A 17,500-nucleotide genomic window follows, 5' to 3' on the forward strand; every position below is an offset into this window, starting at 1 on the left:
GTGGGGAGACCCCAATGGATTTCTAGTCCATCGCCTTAGCCACTCAGCCACAACAACTGACTGCAAGGTGTGTGCACATAATCTGTATGCAAGTTTTCAAGGTGTCCCACAGCAAATTCCTGATATTCTGCAATGCACTTTTTAAAAATAAGGTTTTTTTCAGCAGGCACATTCTCTCCTAAAAACAAAAATTGCATGCGTATATCTCTAGTTTGGAATACCATAGGCTTGCATGCATACTCTCATGGGTCACTCAAGTTTTTTGGACCCTATTGCACTCTGTTTTCGTGCTGCTTTTAGTATATGTCCCATATTAAAGAAGTCTACCATCTTTGAGTATTTGAGGCTCCTTTGTAAGTGCTTTATATTTTTTCCTTGAAGAGCTATATAATAAAGGGGTCCGGGAAGGATTGCATTTATGGAAGATAAAAGAAGGCCCACTTGTCTCACCAAATGCTGTAGAGAAACCTGATGTTTTACTCATGTTATCCTTAGTTCGTTTTTGTTAGACCTTGCATTCTTAAGGTGGTCCCAACCCCACCTTATTGCTTTTCACCTCCGCATGTTGCTGTATCTTTTTGTTGGCCTTAGGACTCTTATCACTTTATCGCTACTAATCAGTGCTGAAGTGCACGTGCCTCTCCCCTAATCATGTGTATAATTGGAGTATACCTGACTGACAGATTTAATTTACTTGAAAGCCCCTTGTAAAGTGGTATACCATATACCCAGGGACTGATTGTGCCGCCCAAAGAAATAGCATTTCAAACCTGTCTCAAGCCTGCTACTGCAGTGCCTGTGCTGCAGTGTACTGCCACTTCGACTTGGCATTTAAAACTACTTGCCAAGCCTTAAACTCCAATTTTATTACATATCAGTAACCCCTAAGGTAGGCCCTAGGTAGTCCTAGGGGCATCATGCTATGTAAGTAAAAGGTAAGACATGTACTGTGGTAGTTTGTATGTCCTAGTAGTATCAAACAGTCTATTACATTTTTCACTACTGTGAGGTCTGCCCCTCTCATAGGTTAGCATTGGGTATTCCCTTATACTTTTTGGGGGGTAATTCCATATCAGAGAGGAGAAGCTTTATTTATTTATTGATAAATCCTATCTACTGGTGAGGTTGGATTTAATCTTACTATTGTATAAATGCCATTTTTAGAGAGTGCGCATTTCTCTGCACTTACTGCTCTATTTGCATTGAAACCTGTCGTTGATTGACGTCTGGATTGGGCTGCGAGACAGCTACATATGTGCATTCCCTGTAGACAGCCACAACACAGGTCACTCAACTGCAACTGCATTCATCTGCATTCTGATTGGCCTGGGGGAGAGCTCCGCTCCCCTTACCGCAAATATGTTCAAGAACGATAATTTATGTCAGTAAGTACAGTATACCTACATCTTATAATCATGTGTGTTTAAATAATTTGTTGTTAGATTGTTTAAATATTGAAAAGGATCTGTTTTTAATAGACATTTTACAAAAACAAGTGGTACATTTGGGAATTCTGTAAAGGAAAAACCCAACTGCCGTGACATTGCCAACCACAATGCCGTGACTCAGATTCGAACCGAGGTTGCTGCGGCCACAACACAGAGTACTAACAACTATACGATCACGGCGAGCTACTTGGGCTCAATAACGTACAGTGACATGAAGAAATTATCATTCGGAACACTCAGGGCTACTCCTGTGATAGGCTGAATGTGTTCATTGCTTCCTCATTCCTTATACAAAGGCTTTATCTCCTCAGTGGTTGATAGGCTGAAACCGTTTCCTGGCCGCCTGCTTGTGAACTGGCAGGAGTCAAAGAACACACATACACTGGTGGGCCTGTGATGGGACACCAATGCAGAGAAACACACCTGGCGCAGATATTCTATTCTGTTTATTAGACCTGCATCTCCCCTGTACCTCCTCAAGCCATCTGTATGTGAAGCAAGAAAGAGTTAAGGAACGGTCCATCTACACTTTTATTGGGAGGATGCTGCCGTGAGCTCCTCCCAGCTAATCACACAAACAGCAGTAAAGCAAGATAACTACACAGTTAGGGGGGACTGCATGGTTAGGTTTTTGAGGAATTATTGAAACTGACCTCAGTGACCCATAATCAGAGCTGTGGCTAATGACTGCATGCCTAATTATGATGAAGCAAGCACCATGGCTCGTAGGGGCCCCACAACACACTTTTCTTAGCTCATTGAATTAAAGTATAAACTTCTGCCATGTGTGAGTGGTAAAGACTTGTTAATTTTGTTGCTTTTCAAATTCACGTCTGACAACAAGACGAAGGAACATTGGGGCATCAGACGCTTTGGAAAGTAGCCACCAACCGCAGAGAAAGAGAGAAAGAGGGAAAAGACAGTATGAGGTGTGGAGAAAACAGCAGCAGGTACAAGGAGCTCAAATGAGATTAATGGCGCCTAAATAGAGCACGTAAAGGAACAGTTACAAATCTAAGAAAAGGGAAAGAAAAGACTAGGAAAAAACACAGAAAGAGCTTGTAGATGAAATTCTCTTCCAGGAACAGCAGGTTAAGAGAAATTACACAGGGAGCAGTTAAGCTTGTAACACGGGGGAGAATAGAAAAGAAAATGCAGTTTTATGAAGTGTGTTTGCCTAATCCAGCTAGCACTTTTATTTTATTTCTCTATTTGCTTCTTTTATTGGTAAAGTAAGTTTCAAGTGCATGCACAGGTATGACCGAGAGAGCCAGGGTATAATAATTTGAAGCGTTTGCACCAGCGCTAATGAAGGATGAGAGTTATAGCAAAGATATGAAAGGGGGAGCGATAATAAATATGTGATATGGCAATAGTGACACCAAAATAAGCCACCTATTTATAAAACTGACATGGAAGAAATACTAAAGGTTAACTTCTGAAATTGTAGCCGATGTTAAAAAGATTCTCGTTGTCGGCAGGATTCGAACCTGCGTGGGGAGACCCCAATGGATTTCTAGTCCATCGCCTTAACCACTCGGCCACAACAACTGACTGCAAGGTGTGTGCACATAATCTGTATGCAAGTTTTCAAGGTGTCCCACAGTAAATTCCTGATATTCTGCAATGCACTTTTTAAAAATAAGGTTTTTTTCAGCAGGCACATTCTCTCCTAAAAACAAAAATTGCATGCGTATATCTCTAGTTTGGAATACCATAGGCTTGCATGCATACTCTCATGGGTCACTCAAGTTTTTTGGACCCTATTGCACTCTGTTTTCGTGCTGCTTTTAGTATATGTCCCATATTAAAGAAGTCTACCATCATTGAGTATTTGAGGCTCCTTTGTAAGTGCTTTATATTTTTTCCTTGAAGAGCTATATAATAAAGGGGTCCGGGAAGGATTGCATTTATGGAAGATAAAAGAAGGCCCACTTGTCTCACCAAATGCTGTAGAGAAACCTGATGTTTTACTCATGTTATCCTTAGTTCGTTTTAGTTAGACCTTGCATTCTTAAGGTGGTCCCAACCCCACCTTATTGCTTTTCACCTCCGCATTTTGCTGTATCTTTTTGTTGGCCTTAGGACTCTGATCACTTTATCGCTACTAATCAGTGCTGAAGTGCACGTGCTTCTTCCCTAATCATGTGTATAATTGGAGTATACCTGACTGACAGATTTAATTTACTTGAAAGCCCCTTGTAAAGTGGTATACCATATACCCAGGGACTGATTGTGCCACCCAAAGAAATAGCATTTCAAACCTGTCTCAAGCCTGCTACTGCAGTGCCTGTGCTGCAGTGTACTGCCACTTCGACTTGGCATTTAAAACTACTTGCCAAGCCTTAAACTCCAATTTTATTACATATCAGTAACCCCTAAGGTAGGCCCTAGGTAGTCCTAGGGGCATCATGCTATGTAAGTAAAAGGTAAGACATGTGCTGTGGTAGTTTGTATGTCCTAGTAGTATCAAACAGTCTATTACATTTTTCACTACTGTGAGGTCTGCCCCTCTCATAGGTTAGCATTGGGTATTCCCTTATACTTTTTGGGGGGTAATTCCATATCAGAGAGGAGAAGCTTTATTTATTTATTGATAAATCCTATCTACTGGTGAGGTTGGATTTAATCTTACTATTGTATAAATTCCATTTTTAGAGAGTGAGCATTTCTCTGCACTTACTGCTCTATTTGCACTGAAACCTGTCTTCGATTGACGTCTGGATTGGGCTGCGAGACAGCTCCATATGTGCATTCCCTGTAGACAGCCACAACACAGGTCACTCAACTGCAACTGCATTCATCTGCATTCTGATTGGCCTGGGGGAGAGCTCCGCTCCCCTTACAGCAAATATGTTCAAGAACGATAATTTATGTCAGTAAGTACAGTATACCTACATCTTATAATCATGTGTGTTTAAATAATTTGTTGTTAGATCGTTTAAATATTGAAAAAGATCTGTTTTTAATAGACATTTTACAAAAACAACTGGTACATTTGGGAATTCTGTAAAGGAAAAACCCAACTGCCGTGACATTGCCAACCACAATGCCGTGACTCGGATTCGAACCGAGGTTGCTGCGGCCACAACGCAGAGTACTAACCACTATACGATCACGGCGAGCTACTTGGACTCAATAATGTACAGTGACATGAAGAAATTATAATTCGGAACACTCAGGGCTACTCCTGTGATAGGCTGAATGTGTTCATTGCTTCCTCATTCCTTATACAAAGGCTTTATCTCCTCAGTGGTTGATAGGCTGAAACCGTTTCCTGGCCGCCTGCTTGTGAACTGGCAGGAGTCAAAGATCACACATACACTGGTGGGCCTGTGATGGGACACCAATGCAGAGAAACACACCTGGCGCAGATATTCTATTCTGTTTATTAGACCTGCATCTCCCCTGTACCTCCTCAAGCCATCTGTATGTGAAGCAAGAAAGAGTTAAGGAACGGTCCATCTACACTTTTATTGGGAGGATGCTGCCGTGAGCTCCTCCCAGCTAATCACACAAACAGCAGTAAAGCAAGATAACTACACAGTTAGGGGGGACTGCATGGTTAGGTTTTTGAGGAATTATTGAAACTGACCTCAGTGACCCATAATCAGAGCTGTGGCTAATGACTGCATGCCTAATTATAATGAAGCAAGCACCATGGCTCGTAGGGGCCCCACAACACACTTTTCTTAGCTCATTGAATTAAAGTAAAAACTTCTGCCATGTGTGAGTGGTAAAGGCTTGTTAATTTTGTTGCTTTTCAAATTCACGTCTGACAACAAGACGAAGGAACATTGGGGCATCAGACGCTTTGGAAAGTAGGCACCAACCGCAGAGAAAGAGAGAAAGAGGGAAAAGACAGTATGAGGTGTGGAGAAAACAGCAGCAGGTACAAGGAGCTCAAATGAGATTAATGGCGCCTAAATAGAGCACGTAAAGGAACAGTTACAAATCTAAGAAAAGGGAAAGAAAAGACTAGGAAAAAACACAGAAAGAGCTTGTAGATGAAATTCTCTTCCAGGAACAGCAGGTTAAGAGAAATTACACAGGGAGCAGTTAAGCTTGTAACACGGGGGAGAATAGAAAAGAAAATGCAGTTTTATGAAGTGTGTTTGCCTAATCCAGCTAGCACTTTTATTTTATTTCTCTATTTGCTTCTTTTATTGGTAAAGTAAGTTTCAAGTGCATGCACAGGTATGACCGAGAGAGCCAGGGTATAATAATTTGAAGCGTTTGCACCAGCGCTAATGAAGGACGAGAGTTATAGCAAAGATATGAAAGGGGGAGCGATAATAAATATGTGATATGGCAATAGTGACACCAAAATAAGCCACCTATTTATAAAACTGACATGGAAGAAATACTAAAGGTTAACTTCTGAAATTGTAGCCGATGTTAAAAAGATTCTCGTTGTCAGCAGGAGTCGAACCTGCGCGGGGAGACCCCAATGGATTTCTAGTCCATCGCCTTAACCACTCGGCCACAACAACTGACTGCAAGGTGTATGCACATAATCTGTATGCAAGTTTTCAAGGTGTCCCACAGTAAATTCCTGATATTCTGCAATGCACTTTTTAAAAATAAGGTTTTTTTCAGCAGGCACATTCTCTCCTAAAAACAAAAATTGCATGCGTATATCTCTAGTTTGGAATACCATAGGCTTGCATGCATACTCTCATGGGTCACTCAAGTTTTTTGGACCCTATTGCACTCTGTTTTCGTGCTGCTTTTAGTATATGTCCCATATTAAAGAAGTCTACCATCTTTGAGTATTTGAGGCTCCTTTGTAAGTGCTTTATATTTTTTCCTTGAAGAGCTATATAATAAAGGGGTCCGGGAAGGATTGCATTTATGGAAGATAAAAGAAGGCCCACTTGTCTCACCAAATGCTGTAGAGAAACCTGATGTTTTACTCATGTTATCCTTAGTTCGTTTTTGTTAGACCTTGCATTCTTAAGGTGGTCCCAACCCCACCGTATTGCTTTTCACCTCCGCATTTTGCTGTATCTTTTTGTTGGCCTTAGGACTCTGATCACTTTATCGCTACTAATCAGTGCTGAAGTGCACGTGCTTCTTCCCTAATCATGTGTATAATTGGAGTATACCTGACTGACAGATTTAATTTACTTGAAAGCCCCTTGTAAAGTGGTATACCATATACCCAGGGACTGATTGTGCCGCCCAAAGAAATAGCATTTCAAACCTGTCTCAAGCCTGCTACTGCAGTGCCTGTGCTGCAGTGTACTGCCACTTCGACTTGGCATTTAAAACTACTTGCCAAGCCTTAAACTCCAATTTTATTACATATCAGTAACCCCTAAGGTAGGCCCTAGGTAGTCCTAGGGGCATCATGCTATGTAAGTAAAAGGTAAGACATGTACTGTGGTAGTTTGTATGTCCTAGTAGTATCAAACAGTCTATTACATTTTTCACTACTGTGAGGTCTGCCCCTCTCATAGGTTAGCATTGGGTATTCCCTTATACTTTTTGGGGGGTAATTCCATATCAGAGAGGAGAAGCTTTATTTATTTATTGATAAATCCTATCTACTGGTGAGGTTGGATTTAATCTTACTATTGTATAAATGCCATTTTTAGAGAGTGAGCATTTCTCTGCACTTACTGCTCTATTTGCATTGAAACCTGTCTTCGATTGACGTCTGGATTGGGCTGCGAGACAGCTCCATATGTGCATTCCCTGTAGACAGCCACAACACAGGTCACTCAACTGCAACTGCATTCATCTGCATTCTGATTGGCCTGGGGGAGAGGTCCGCTCCCCTTACCGCAAATATGTTCAAGAACGATAATTTATGTCAGTAAGTACAGTATACCTACATCTTATAATCATGTGTGTTTAAATAATTTGTCGTTAGATCGTTTAAATATTGAAAAGGATCTGTTTTTAATAGACATTTTACAAAAACAACTGGTACATTTGGGAATTCTGTAAAGGAAAAACCCAACTGCCGTGACATTGCCAACCACAATGCCGTGACTCGGATTCGAACCGAGGTTGCTGCGGCCACAACGCAGAGTACTAACCACTATACGATCACGGCGAGCTACTTGGACTCAATAATGTACAGTGACATGAAGAAATTATAATTCGGAACACTCAGGGCTACTCCTGTGATAGGCTGAATGTGTTCATTGCTTCCTCATTCCTTATACAAAGGCTTTATCTCCTCAGTGGTTGATAGGCTGAAACCGTTTCCTGGCCGCCTGCTTGTGAACTGGCAGGAGTCAAAGATCACACATACACTGGTGGGCCTGTGATGGGACACCAATGCAGAGAAACACACCTGGCGCAGATATTCTATTCTGTTTATTAGACCTGCATCTCCCCTGTACCTCCTCAAGCCATCTGTATGTGAAGCAAGAAAGAGTTAAGGAACGGTCCATCTACACTTTTATTGGGAGGATGCTGCCGTGAGCTCCTCCCAGCTAATCACACAAACAGCAGTAAAGCAAGATAACTACACAGTTAGGGGGGACTGCATGGTTAGGTTTTTGAGGAATTATTGAAACTGACCTCAGTGACCCATAATCAGAGCTGTGGCTAATGACTGCATGCCTAATTATGATGAAGCAAGCACCATGGCTCGTAGGGGCCCCACAACACACTTTTCTTAGCTCATTGAATTAAAGTATAAACTTCTGCCATGTGTGAGTGGTAAAGGCTTGTTAATTTTGTTGCTTTTCAAATTCACGTCTGACAACAAGACGAAGGAACATTGGGGCATCAGACGCTTTGGAAAGTAGGCACCAACCGCAGAGAAAGAGAGAAAGAGGGAAAAGACAGTATGAGGTGTGGAGAAAACAGCAGCAGGTACAAGGAGCTCAAATGAGATTAATGGCGCCTAAATAGAGCACGTAAAGGAACAGTTACAAATCTAAGAAAAGGGAAAGAAAAGACTAGGAAAAAACACAGAAAGAGCTTGTAGATGAAATTCTTTTCCAGGAACAGCAGGTTAAGAGAAATTACACAGGGAGCAGTTAAGCTTGTAACACGGGGGAGAATAGAAAAGAAAATGCAGTTTTATGAAGTGTGTTTGCCTAATCCAGCTAGCACTTTTATTTTATTTCTCTATTTGCTTCTTTTATTGGTAAAGTAAGTTTCAAGTGCATGCACAGGTATGACCGAGAGAGCCAGTGTATAATAATTTGAAGCGTTTGCACCAGCGCTAATGAAGGACGAGAGTTATAGCAAAGATATGAAAGGGGGAGCGATAATAAATATGTGATATGGCAATAGTGACACCAAAATAAGCCACCTATTTATAAAACTGACATGGAAGAAATACTAAAGGTTAACTTCTGAAATTGTAGCCGATGTTAAAAAGATTCTCGTTGTCGGCAGGATTCGAACCTGCGCGGGGAGACCCCATTGGATTTCTAGTCCATCGCCTTAACCACTCGGCCACAACAACTGTCTGCAAGGTGTATGCACATAATCTGTATGCAAGTTTTCAAGGTGTCCCACAGTAAATTCCTGATATTCTGCAATGCACTTTTTAAAAATAAGGTTTTTTTCAGCAGGCACATTCTCTCCTAAAAACAAAAATTGCATGCGTATATCTCTAGTTTGGAATACCATAGGCTTGCATGCATACTCTCATGGGTCACTCAAGTTTTTTGGACCCTATTGCACTCTGTTTTCGTGCTGCTTTTAGTATATGTCCCATATTAAAGAAGTCTACCATCTTTGAGTATTTGAGGCTCCTTTGTAAGTGCTTTATATTTTTTCCTTGAAGAGCTATATAATAAAGGGGTCCGGGAAGGATTGCATTTATGGAAGATAAAAGAAGGCCCACTTGTCTCACCAAATGCTGTAGAGAAACCTGATGTTTTACTCATGTTATCCTTAGTTCGTTTTTGTTAGACCTTGCATTCTTAAGGTGTACTGCAGTGTACTGCCACTTCGACTTGGCATTTAAAACTACTTGCCAAGCCTTAAACTCCAATTTTATTACATATCAGTAACCCCTAAGGTAGGCCCTAAGTAGTCCTAGGGGCATCATGCTATGTAAGTAAAAGGTAAGACATGTACTGTGGTAGTTTGTATGTCCTAGTAGTATCAAACAGTCTATTACATTTTTCACTACTGTGAGGTCTGCCCCTCTCATAGGTTAGCATTGGGTATTCCCTTATACTTTTTGGGGGGTAATTCCATATCAGAGAGGACACACACACGCCGAGGGCTTACCGGCGTTTCCCTGTGGTCGATGTTGATACTGCTGTAGCTGCTTTTTGTCTACAACTAGCCGCACCCGCTCCGCGGGTGCCGCATCGCAGTTTTGGGCTTGTTCGGCTTTTGGGAGCACGTTTGCTCACAGCCCACTGGAAGAACTTGAGGGAGCAGGGATCACGCTCGCACCATCAGCGCCGCTGCAGGGACTCTCCTAACCAGGAGCCCCTGCTTCCCAGCACACCTGCTGACCTGTTGCCCCTCCCACCCCTCGCTCAGAGTGTGAAAAGCATCGGAACTCCTCACTCCAGCGGGACACACACACGCCGAGGGCTTACCGGCGTTTCCCTGTGGTCGCTGTTGATACTGCTGTAGCTGCTTTTTGTCTACAACTAGCCACACCCGCTCCGCGGGTGCCACGTCGCAGTTTTGGGCTTGTTTGGCTGTTGGGAGCACGTTTGCTCACAGCCCACTGGAAGAACTTGAGGGAGCAGGGATCACGCTTGCACCATCAGCGCCGCTGCAGGGACTCTCCTAACCAGGAGCCCCTGCTTCCCGGCACACCTGCTGACCTGTTGCCCCTCCCACCCCTCGCTCAGAGGGTGAAAAGCATCGGAACTCCTCACTCCAGCGGGACACACACACGCCGAGGGCTTATCGGCGTTTCCCTGTGGTCGCTGTTGATACTGCTGTAGCTGCTTTTTGTCTACAACTAGCCTCACCCGCTCCGCGGGTGCCGCGTCGCAGTTTTGGGCTTGTTTGGCTGTTGGGAGCACGTTTGCTCACAGCCCACTGGAAGAACTTGAGGGAGCAGGGATCACGCTCGCACCATCAGCGCCGCTGCAGGGACTCTCCTAACCAGGAGCCCCTGCTTCCCGGCACACCTGCTGACCTGTTGCCCCTCCCACCCCTCGCTCAGAGGGTGAAAAGCATCGGAACTCCTCCCTCCAGCGGGACACACACACGCCGAGGGCTTACCGGCGTTTCCCCGTGGTCGCTGTTGATACTGCTGTAGCTGCTTTTTGTCTACAACTAGCCGCACCCGCTCCGCGGGTGCCGCGTCGCAGTTTTGGGCTTGTTTGGCTGTTGGGAGCACGTTTGCGGGAGCATCGCGGGAGAAGCCCGGGACAAGGGCGGGACCATCTTTGGCCATCAAGGGCCAGAAGAGGCCGGGCCGGGCCACATCTCTTGGCTCTGCTAAGTGGGCACGGGATTTTCAAGAGCATGGCCACTGGGACTAGAGCAAGCAAATCTAGGAAAGCTGCGGGAGACGTAGTCATAGGTACAATGGATCAATTTATAACTCGGGCTGTCTCCATTGTGGAAAATGAGATAATCTTAGCTGAACGAAGACTATCCCGGGACTCCAAGGGCCTGTCACACAAGCGCTCATCCTTGGGCGCCCTTGCCCTAGCCCCTAGCCCAGTAAATGTACCACTTACACCACTTGTGGTAATTGACTCTCCGGACATTGATGAGAGGGTGAGTCGGATCAGGGCAAGCTTAGAAAGGGTATCGACCATTGCATTGGACATTGCCCATGACTCAACATACCCTAACCAACCCGATCCAATTGATCCTTTGCTGGGGTCCCAAAATCATGATCTTGATCGTGAGATCAACAATGCCCAAAGTCCTTCTGTCACGCCCAACGAAGCATTACATCCTCCCCCCACAGCCGCACCTACTGAAGTTAGTACTTCCCTAGTAGCGGCTTCAGTAACTACCCCACCAGGGATATCAGCACCAGGACTTGCTGCACCCAGGAAAAGAAAGCGCCCTGTTAGCCCTCGCAGGGGGGGCTCTCTAAAACCTTACAGCAAAGTAAGTAGGCACAATGTGACTAAAGGGGGTATTCCTTGAAATCACATTCTACACCCAAAAACTAACACCCACACTAGAGTCACACTGCCTAAGGGTCCTGTTTGCTCGCCAGGCACAACAGGCCTGTCAGCGTCTCTTAGCTCCACCCCAGTTCCCCAGGCTGTGCACACCGACACTGCCACTCTACCCCTAGATGTTGAGAGCCTAATTAAGTCTGTGGTGATGCCCCTTGCAGATAAGATCGATTGTCTCACACGAAAATTAGCCACCCTTGAGCAATCAATGCTGGATAATTTCTACGCTCTGAAGTCATTGGTTAAATTTCACTCCAAGATGCAGGGAGAAGACAATGGAGGGTCAAGGAGTGGTGCTGCTACACTAGTACCGTGGGAGCCAATGTCTCGTCAAAAAGCGCCTGTACTTGGGGAGGCCCCACAGACACTACAGTCTAACATAGGAACCAGCCCCGCCCCACAAACCTCAAATCTTAGACCCAGTTCGGGCCCCCCAAGGAAAAAATCCAATACCCAAGCACCGAAGGCCCCCAAGGTTAACTTTGCTCCTAACCCTGAGCCTATAGCGTCGACCTCTAAAGTAGCTGAAAATGCGTCAACCACGCCAAATGGAAATATAATTCCATCTATTCCCATTCCTGGCAGTCAGGTTGCGCCTAAATCTTTAGCTAAATCTCCAGCTAAATTATCATCAGGCAGGGCAAAAACAAATACACCCAATGCTAGCCTCCCCCCTGGGTGCCAACGGTATGTGGTAATTCTCACGGGGGTACCGGAGCTTGAAGAGGGTTCTTGTGAGTTGTACTCTGATCTCAAACACAAGACCCTCTCCTGGCTTAGAGCAAATAGACCCCTCCCAGGGCATATTGATGGCAGAATAGCCTACGTCCGTCGTGTGGGGTGGATTGGCAATAGACGCAAGGATTTAACTGGGGACTGCGTGCTGATTAACTTCAGCGATCCTAGAGCAGGAGGTATGATCTGCAGCCAGCAGTCGCTACACAACTTTTGCGACATCCAAACTAGGGACCTGGGGTACTTCTATCGTCCTCTTCCGTCATCTGGGTTTAAGAAGTCTTTGCCGGATGGGGGTAGAGGTGCATGGTACCCCCACTATCCAACCCTGGATGTTAGAGCAAGGGCATGGACGCCGACCCAAGCGGCTCCACCCCAGGGATGGGGTTGGTGACTTGGCGATCAAGTGGTATCAAATGCCCCTCCACCTAAGGTCAATGTATCATACACAGAGGGCCTCTTCGATACTAGTTACCCCCCCTGCGTCCCAACCCACGTCCACCTCCCCCACTCCCCCCCCCTCAGGCTGTGGGACTGAGTTTACTGAGTCCACGGAAGGAGCAGAAAACTTGGGGGTTCCGAGTAGGGATGCTGGATGTGCTGGGTCTTCGACTCGCCCTACCCTGAAGGCTGTCAGCTGGAACGTGACAGGCTTAAATAATAAATTGGATGCCCCGGAATGGGTGGCGCTTACTGAGCCCCACGCAGTCTGCGCATTCCAAGAAACGTGGTGTGTGGAACCAAGGCACAGAGTAGGGCATGCTACCTTCTCTGTCCCGGCAGGTATCCCAGTATCAGGAAGAGGGCGTCCATTTGGAGGTCTCTTAGTCTGGGTCGACATATCACTAGGATGGCGAGTGCACCATCATCCCCAAAAATCACCAGATTTGATGTGGCTCACTGTAAAATGCCCAAACAAAGTTGAGAAACTGGAGATTTTTAATATTTACACACGAGGGGCTTCAGGGAGGGCCTTGTCACCAACCCTCCTGGCTCTAGAAGCAGCCTTGGGGGAGTGCCGTGGAGACTCTCTAATTTTGGTGATGGGGGACTTCAACTGCACATTCGAGCCGTTGATGGCCGATGAATCCTTGGACCTGCATGACGAAGACTCAAGGAGAGGCGTTCCGTCCCTCGATCTCCCAATTGTCAAAAGATGGACACCCAAAATCGTCCAATTAAATTCCCTCACACTAGAGTATGGCTTGAGAGCAGCCAACGGGAGAACATGGTCAGACCTAGAGGGGGCACACACTTATAATAGGGTGGGTCACTCATCTAGGATAGATTACATCCTCTTAAACTTTCCTTTGTGGGCTTACATGGAGGACATGATAGTTCTGCCTTCCTTGGAAAGTGATCACAATGCACTTTCATTATCCCTAATACATTGGTGGAGGGACAGCGGTTCATTTCCTGGAGCTCCTGACACATCTGAGCAGAGGTCATGGGGGGGGTGGTCCCCTCAAATTGCCTCAGACGTCTAAAATGGGACAAAGTGGCTATTGACGAAGAAAAACTATCCTGCATCAGAGCCATTATTGCTGCAGCTTCTGAAATTCTGGAAAATCATCCCCCTAGCCCGCCCAAGATTTCAGCTATGTTTAGCGAGGTTTCGACATCGATAGGGGACTTGTTCTTGGTCAAACTAAACACTAAGGGAAACAAAAACCAAGATAAGCGACAGGGCAAATCAGGCTGGTACTCATCGGCGTGCCGTACTGGAAAGAGAGCCCTAATCATGGCAGTAAGAGTGGTGATGCATCAGCAATAGCTGCTAAACGCAAGTCCTACAAATCTGTAATAAAGGCAGCCAGGAGAGACTGGGAAGACGCCTTCTGGCAGGAGCTTCGTGCAGCTAGCGCAGAAAAAAATGCAAAGGGCTTTTGGGACTTGTTACGAAGGAAAAACAGACCTTTGGACACGATCATCACATGTAATATAACCGAAGATCTGTGGCACTCACACTTCTCAAAACTGTATACTGCACCTGCTGTAGAAGCGATGGACTTTCCATTACCTCAGATCCACCAAGGTGATGGCAGCCATGAGGAAATCTTATTTTCCAGGAAAGAGGCTGAAATTGCCATAAAATCTCTGGTACCCCGCAAAGCAGCTGGACCTGATGGTCTACCTGGCGACCTTCTCCGTATGGACACAAGCGAATGGGGTATGCTGATTGCATCGCTACTGAACGCAGCTATGGCAGGCGCCCCCCTCCCTGCTTCCTGGATGGCAGCTGAGGTGGTCCCCCTGCACAAGAAAGGCTCAAGAGACGACCCAGCTAATTATAGACCAATTAGCTTAATAGATTGTTCCCAAAAAGTGGCGGGGAAGGTCCTCTTATCTAGGGTCCAGCAGTGGGCAGACGAAAATAAGATACTCTCGGACTTTCAGGCTGGGTTCAGAGCCGGTACAGGGACGATAGAACAATCGCTAAGGCTACTCATGATCTACTGGAAGGTCGTCACGATTGGGAAGGGTACCTTATATCTGGCCTTCATCGACCTCCGGACGGCCTTCGATTTGGTGCCTAGAAACAACTTGTGGAAGGTGCTGTGTGATCTCGGCATGCCACCCTACCTGCTCCATCTGATCATGAGGTTCCACGAAAATAACTACGCCCAAATACGCTGGGGGCCAAATGGACAAAAGACCTCAAGAATAGAGGTGAATAGAGGTGTGCGGCAAGGCTGCGTACTTGCCCCAACCCTATTCTCCCTATATGTAAATGGGGTGGTGGACTTCTTGACCCAGATACCAGCAGACGCGCCCCGTCTGGCAGGTCGCTTAATCCCTACCTTGCTCTTTGCTGACGATACTTTACTTTTGTCAAAATCTCCAATGGGCCTCCAGCAGCTTCTTTCCGGATTTGACAACTTCTGCAAGCAGAGAGGTCTCTGTATCAATACAGACAAAACTAAGTATCTCATTTTGAACCCCCCACAAAAGTCCGGCCCCCCTCCAACATTGGGACCTGTTGCACTAGAAAGAACCAAGATGTTCGATTATTTGGGCATCCGCTTGGTGGACTCCATGAAATGGGACTGCCATTTGACTAAAATGTTACTGAGCCTAAAAAGAGTGACTGGGGCCCTGTTGAAAGAGCAGAGAGCAGCATCTACAAGACCAATAGCGGCAGTAATGGACATCTACTCCGCCAGAGGAGTGAGTGCAGCACTTTATGGGGCGGAGCTCTGGGGGATGTCAAACATGAAGGAGCTAACCCGAGCCGAGAACACCTTCCTGAGAAGCCTAATGTCTCTTGGTCCTTCTGTCCCTATTCTACCCTTGCAACTGGACATGGGCTGCTGGGCGATCGAAGATCAAGCAAAATTATGCCCCCTGCTACTGTGGGCCCGCATCTGGAGAGTGCCAGAGCTCTCAAGCTATGCGGATGGCCTACGGGAGATAACTAATTCTACTAGTTGGGCAAAAATAAAATGGCTTAGGGACATTAAGGCTCTACTTGCCAATCTGGGGCTGGAAGAAGCATGGCACCAACAGTCAGCCCCGCCTAAATCCATGCTAAAACAACTCTACTGGTCATGGGTGTCAAGCAAAAGAAACTCTTCCTCAACGACTTGTAAGTGCACCAGAAATTTTGTGGAGTTTAAAGATGTCCCCATCAGAGAATTGTATCTGGACATTATTACTGCCCCATGGGAGAGATCCCTGTACTTCAAATTTAGAGTGGGTCTTCTCCCTGTAATGGAGTTCACATGCCACTGGAAAATTCCATACCAGACTGCGCCATGGTGCCCATTCTGCCCTCAGCGTCGTGAATCTGTCCCCCATCTGTTATTCGAGTGCCCTGCCTATAAGGTTCCTCGCAAAAAATGGATTAAACCAATGTGTCTCACCTTGGGTATCAGACATTGTAATGTGGCACTACGAATTTTAATTACAGACACTCGTTCATTCTTCGCATGCGCCACCTCGAAGTACCTAGGTTGGGCATGGCGAATACGGTCAAAAAGACTTAGGCAAATTGTTTAATTATGATTTTAACATATGGTCTGTTTCTGACCTATTACCTTTTTAGCTAATTTAAATAATTTCCCTTTAAGAAATTGCAGAAAAAACGTTGAGTCGTAGTATATCAAGGGCTTTTTATGTTTTTTATCTAGTAATGTTTTAAATGAATTTATCATGTATGTATGCTTTTTAAGATATTTCTATGTCGAAATAAAGCCTATTTGACTTGACTTGACTTGACATATCAGAGAGGAGAAGCTTTATTTATTTATTGATAAATCCTATCTACTGGTGAGGTTGGATTTAATCTTACTATTGTATAAATGCCATTTTTAGAGAGTGAGCATTTCTCTGCACTTACTGCTCTATTTGCATGAAAACCTGTCTTCAATTGACGTCTGGATTGGGCTGCGAGACAGCTACATATGTGCATTCCCTGTAGACAGCCACAAGACAGGTTACTCAACTGCAACTGCATTCATCTGCATTCTGATTGGCCTGGGGAAGAGGTCCGCTCCCCTTACCGCAAATATGTTCAAGAACGATAATTTATGTCAGTAAGTACAGTATACCTACATCTTATAATCATGTGTGTTTAAATAATTTGTCGTTAGATCGTTTAAATATTGAAAAGGATCTGTTTTTAATAGACATTTTACAAAAACAACTGGTACATTTGGGAATTCTGTAAAGGAAAATCCCAACTGCCGTGACATTGCCAACCACAATGCCGTGACTCGGATTCGAACCGAGGTTGCTGCGGCCACAACGCAGAGTACTAACCACTATACGATCACGGCGAGCTACTTGGGCTCAATAACGTACACTGACATGAAGAAATTATAATTCTAAACACTCAGGGCTACTCCTGTGATAGGCTGAATGTGTTCATTGCTTCCTCATTCCTTATACAAAGGCTTTATCTCCTCAGTGGTTGATAGGCTGAAACCGTTTCCTGGCCGCCTGCTTGTGAACTGGCAGGAGTCAAAGATCACACATACACTGGTGGGCCTGTGATGGGACACCAATGCAGAGAAACACACCTGGTGCAGTTATTCTATTCTGTTTATTAGACCTGCAACTCCCCTGTACCTCCTCAAGCCATCTGTATGTGAAGCAAGAAAGAGTTAAAGAGCGGTCCATCTACACTTTTATTGGGAGGATGCTGCCGTGAGCTCCTCCCAGCTAATCACACAAACAGCAGTAAAGCAAGATAACTACACAGTTAGGGGGGACTGCATGGTTAGG

At 45.2% G+C, this 17,500-nt stretch overlaps 6 non-coding genes across 6 annotated transcripts; all 6 read right to left on the minus strand.

Annotated features, from left to right (window-relative positions):
* Window positions 1-2,917: 2,917 nt before the first annotated feature.
* Window positions 2,918-2,999, minus strand: TRNAS-AGA (transfer RNA serine (anticodon AGA)). Its single transcript has one exon. It is a non-coding gene; the product is annotated as a tRNA-Ser (tRNA).
* Window positions 3,000-4,498: 1,499 nt separating this feature from the next.
* On the minus strand, window positions 4,499-4,570 carry TRNAH-GUG (transfer RNA histidin (anticodon GUG)). Its single transcript has one exon. It is a non-coding gene; the product is annotated as a tRNA-His (tRNA).
* A 1,289-nt stretch (window positions 4,571-5,859) lies between these two features.
* On the minus strand, window positions 5,860-5,941 carry TRNAS-AGA (transfer RNA serine (anticodon AGA)). The gene has a single exon. It is a non-coding gene; the product is annotated as a tRNA-Ser (tRNA).
* Window positions 5,942-7,440: 1,499 nt separating this feature from the next.
* Window positions 7,441-7,512, minus strand: TRNAH-GUG (transfer RNA histidin (anticodon GUG)). The gene has a single exon. It is a non-coding gene; the product is annotated as a tRNA-His (tRNA).
* Window positions 7,513-8,801: 1,289 nt separating this feature from the next.
* On the minus strand, window positions 8,802-8,883 carry TRNAS-AGA (transfer RNA serine (anticodon AGA)). The gene has a single exon. It is a non-coding gene; the product is annotated as a tRNA-Ser (tRNA).
* Window positions 8,884-16,980: 8,097 nt separating this feature from the next.
* On the minus strand, window positions 16,981-17,052 carry TRNAH-GUG (transfer RNA histidin (anticodon GUG)). Its single transcript has one exon. It is a non-coding gene; the product is annotated as a tRNA-His (tRNA).
* Between the last annotated feature and the right edge of the window lie 448 nt (window positions 17,053-17,500).

Source organism: Lissotriton vulgaris, chromosome 1_1, assembly GCF_964263255.1.
Source record: "Lissotriton vulgaris chromosome 1_1, aLisVul1.2, whole genome shotgun sequence".
Taxonomy (NCBI): Eukaryota; Metazoa; Chordata; class Amphibia; order Caudata; family Salamandridae; genus Lissotriton; species Lissotriton vulgaris.